Here is a 5021-nt window from a genome sequence, read left to right as displayed (position 1 = left end):
CAGAAATCTGCCTGCCTCTGCCTCCCAAGTGCTGGGATTAAAGGCGTGCGCCACCACTGCCCAGCCTGTACCCCATTTTTAATAGGGTTATTTGGTTCTCTTAAGCAAAGGCCACTGTTCTCCTAACACCTGATAACACCTATGTGTGTTTGAAACTGTGTGTCTTCTTTATTCTTCCATTTCTCAGTTTTTGTTGTTAGGGTTGGTTTGGCTTGTTTGGTGTTATTAAACAAGTTGTAGAACAGATAATCATGAACTAGATTTTGGAAAACATGGCACTGTGTTCACAAGCATGTGCCTGTGCTGATTAGTTTTTGTCAACTTTATAAACCTAGATGTATCTGCTAAGAAGAACATCAGTTTAGAACATGCCTCCATCAGATTGATCGGTGGGTAAGTCTGGGACATTTTCTAGATAAATGATTAATATTGAAGAGCCCAGCTCATTATTGGCGGAAAACATCCCTCCTACGATGATCCTGAAAGGTATAAGAAAAAGGATTGAGCAAGCCATGAGAAGCAAGTCATTAAGCAGCCTTTCTTTACTGTCTCTGCTTCTGTTCCTGACTCCAGGTTCCTGTTTGGATTCCTGCACTGACTTCATATCATGATAGTACCTCGTAGTCAAATGTAATAGCTGTAGAAATTAAATTAGGACAATACCACAAAGCTCTCTCTCTCTCTCTCTCTCTCTCTCTCTCTCTCTCTCGCTCTCTCTCTCTCTCGCTCTCTCTCTCTCTCTTCCCTTTTTAAAAATATTTCCTTAAGAGGATTTGTTTACATTTTAGTTACAATACATAATTTACTCCCTTCCCTCTCATTCCTCCTGTCCTTCTTTGCTCTCATGCTCCAGTTTTTCTCATGTTCCACCCTTACTCTCTCAAATTCAAGACTTCCTTTCACATAATACACACACACACACACACAAACATATACATATATATTTATACACATATACATATATGCATATATATGTATATATACAATAGTGTATGTATAAAACACTCACTTGTATTAGTGTTGAGTATCCAAATTGAGGCCTTTGTGCTTACACAGAAAGCAATGTACTCACTAAGCTATCATCCTAGTCCCTTTTTGTTTAAATTGTGTACTTTTGCTTTGAGTAAATCATGTTCTCAATACAACAGCATATTACCTTCTATTTACTATACTGAAATATTTGGGTAGTAACTTCCCCAAAATGAAAAGGTTTATTTACTATATCACTACAGGAATTCACAGTTGAAATGGCCCAGCTCAAACTGTTCCTCTACTGTATTACCTCTAGGGATGAAGGGGTGGTCAAAACAAAATACTCCTCCAATCAAGGTAGAGAAAGGAAGGACTGGCTCAGGACTTACTGCTCCCTTGGATGTCATGACAGTGACTTAACTGAAAGGATCTCTCATTAGCCTCTGCCTCTTAAAGGTTCACAATATCATTAACATATGTGCTGTTGGAGAACAATACTCATATATATGACAGCATTCACTATATTATCAGACAGTTCTAGCAACATTTTACATAATTATTTTGAATTCCCTATTGGTATTTATTTTACAGAATAATTCACTCCAGAAGACTTACCTTGTTGGGATATAGAAGGCTTTCCACATTACTCACTGGAGCCAAGACAATCTTCTGAGCAAAAGAATATGATCAGATCACCTACTCTTAGTGGCTAGCCCCACTGTTTAGTTTCTTCCATGGCAATGCTCTTTTCTAAGCACGCTTTTAGGGCAACACTTAACTGATCTTCCAATCACATGGAAACTATGAACCCCGTACCCTTTCTTGTTGGAATGTAGAACTCCAAATATTTCCTTCTCCAGCATGTTTTATATTTGTTATTCCACTTTGATTATGTGATCAGTGTCCCAAAGGAGTGATCATTGACAGGAAGATGCTCCTGTTTTTATTTATCTACCATAATATTAGACACAGAGCAAGTAGCTGATCAATATTCTTAGAACAAATAAATGAATGCAGTCTTTAAATTACTAATAATCAAAGTTTCCAATTTAGAATAAAAGGGATAAATATATGATGAAGAACTTTTTCAACTTCCTGAGAGGATTTCGGTTTCTAAAAGACTCAGAAATTCTCACAGAGTTGAAATAGAAATAGCTTTTTGAACTTGATCATTTTTAGAATACTAGCCCAGGCTATGAGTCAAAAGGAGAAGCTTTATTTTTGACAACTCCAAAGGGATATGGCATGATCCAGGAATCCGGTAAGAAAAGTCTTCCCCTGAGCAGGCATAAAACACCTAGTGTAAAAGAACTTTCAGTTGGGGACGACTTGTTAAGAATTTGAAATTTTATAGTCCTTAATCTTTCCTGTATCAGATTACTTTTTAACTCAATTGGTTCCTCAACACAAAAGAATTTCCTATTTTTTGATTGATTGATTGATTGATTGATTAACTGACTGGTTTGTTGTTCAGATATTTATATGAACTAAAATATAGAGAATAAGGAGATTAATTAAACTAAGGTAGCAATGGTTAAGTTTGCTTGTTGTTTAATGTATCACCCTTAATTTAAATTTTTTAAACCACCCACAATTGATTTGAGGGCCTGAGGGTACTTGCATGGAAAGGATAATAGTTTGAAACTTTAAATGATATAACGTTCTTACGCCGAAGGCTCTCTGCTCTTTTGGTTTATGTTAACACCTTCGTGATTTATCTGGCAATGATTGAAGCCGTTTCTATCCAGGGATATTAAATTGATTTTGTGAACCAATTCTATTTTGAGTAGTTTTAAATTCTCACTCATCACAAATTCATTGAACTGACTATGCCATAACTTACTTCTTAAAACTGCAAAAAAAATACTATATTGGTCATTGCCTGATCCATTATATATTGTAGATAAAACTTGTCTCTACAATATTTCCAAGTGGTTTTAACAAGTAGATGTAGAAAGCATACACATGCAACTACAGAGGGTACCGTTCAAATTACTTTTACTTGAAACTTTAAGATATAGATTATAACTGGGTAGATGCTGCAAGCCTATAATCCAAGCATATAGAAGACTAAGGCAGAGGGCATAGAGCTCAGAGCCAACCTGTGCTAGAGAGCAATGAGATCCCATCTCTAAAGCTATATATATATATATATTATATATTTATATATAGTATATATATACTATATATATAGTATAGCAAAAGATTCAATGTTATTTAATATATTATTTAAAATCAAAAATTCATCCATATGTATTTATGTATGTACATATATATCATATAAATGTGAACTATGCAATTTTATTACAATATGTATATTTGCAGTTAGGATATACATGAAAGAGAATGAGTATAAGAGATACGCATTCTCTTATATATGTTTCAATATTCACACAATGATGGGAGAAAGAAGAGCAAATGGTTATGAGGAGGAAGAGATAATGACATTAGATAAAATATAATAAATTAACAGGATTTAAATGATGAAATTATAGGGAACTTCTACTTTAATCTTTGAATTCGTAGATGCATTTTCTAGCATATTTATACTTGAATAAGCAGAAGGAATGAGCTTTTCAAATGAAGAAAGGAGGGGCTGAACCTTTAATGCTAAAGTGCTTGCCTGCTTGCCTAGATTCATTCCCCAATTCTGCAAGGGGGACAAATAAAGGGAAATCATGACCTGAAGTCAGTGCCTTATGGAGCTTGGAGATGATTCAGGCCATAAAAAGCTTTCTACCTCAGTCTAAGAACTTGAGCATCATTTATCTCTAGTCCCAGTATCAGCAGACAGAGACAAGAAGATACCTAGAAACTGCTGGTCAGCCATTCTGACCAAATTAGTGAACATGTGAAATTTATGTTCAGTGACAGACCCTGTCTGGTCGTGGCTGAGCCTCTGCTTGGAAAGGTGAATGAGTGTAATGCACAAGGCTCTCCTCATGGCAAGGCCTAAGGATGTCCACATGGCAGGGACTTGGAAAATCCTTCAGGATTTCCTGTCATTTCTTCAAAGGGATTGTTTGTTTTGTATTGGCTTGCTTGCATTTGATTTCTGAGCTTTGCTACTGGCAGTTTTTGCTTTGACTTTGTCTGTGACAGATATTTTCCTAGAATCAGAAAAATGAAAGCTCAGGCCACGACTCATTCCTGTTTGTCTCTGAGGATCATGAGAGTGCAACAGATTACTGCTCCTCTGTTAATAATGATGTGATTGAGTCAACATAAGGGCCTAGTTTGGTTTTATCAGCTGATGACCATATATTCTCTCCCAATGGGAACTTTGTTCTGACATCAGTTTGACCACCAACATGTTCCAAACAACAATTAGATAATTATCAAAGAGTTAGAAAGGGCTTCCTGGATGGTTGATTCAAGTCTTAATAGGAACATTGAGAGGTGAGCCAAGCAAAGATGAGAAACTGACTCAAGTTACTAATTTGCCAAAGGCCCTGGACATTAGAGGAATTAGATCTCCTGATTAGAATATGGAGAGATGATAGGTGTCAATAATTAACTCATAATTTTCTAGGAATTTTGTCTATCACCTCTCTACACTATAACCACAATTGCTGAAAGCCCTGATCACTTGGTTACATACTAATGTGCTGAGTTAACTGCTTGGTGAAGCTGTGTTTCCACTTTCTTCATACAGTTCATAGATTAGCAGGAAACCATGAAGATTGAGGAGAAGGAAAGGAAAAGTACAACCTGTATGTTATTGTTGAACAGAAGAAGTTCTTAAATGAGACTGTATGTAAGAAAACAAGAAGATAAATGTAAAGTCTTTTTCAGCTGTGAAGAAATAGATACATAAGTAAAGATGGCCTGAGGTGCCTCAGTGCTAGTGTGTGTGAACTAAACTCGTTCCAAGTTTTGTTTCTTGGATTCTACACATTATCTTCCTCCAGGTTCTGAACTCTGCCAGGCTTGGCTGCCTCCAACTATCTCAAAAAGTTAACATGTATAAACAAGTGAAAAATATATTTGATATCAAGCCATGGCCATCTCTTTCTTTATATATATATATATATATATATATATATATA

This window comes from Mastomys coucha, unplaced genomic scaffold (genome assembly GCF_008632895.1).
Source record: "Mastomys coucha isolate ucsf_1 unplaced genomic scaffold, UCSF_Mcou_1 pScaffold6, whole genome shotgun sequence".
In the NCBI taxonomy this organism is placed as follows: domain Eukaryota; kingdom Metazoa; phylum Chordata; class Mammalia; order Rodentia; family Muridae; genus Mastomys; species Mastomys coucha.
The sequence above is the reverse complement of the archived record's forward strand: the minus strand, read 5'-3'. Positions refer to the sequence as shown.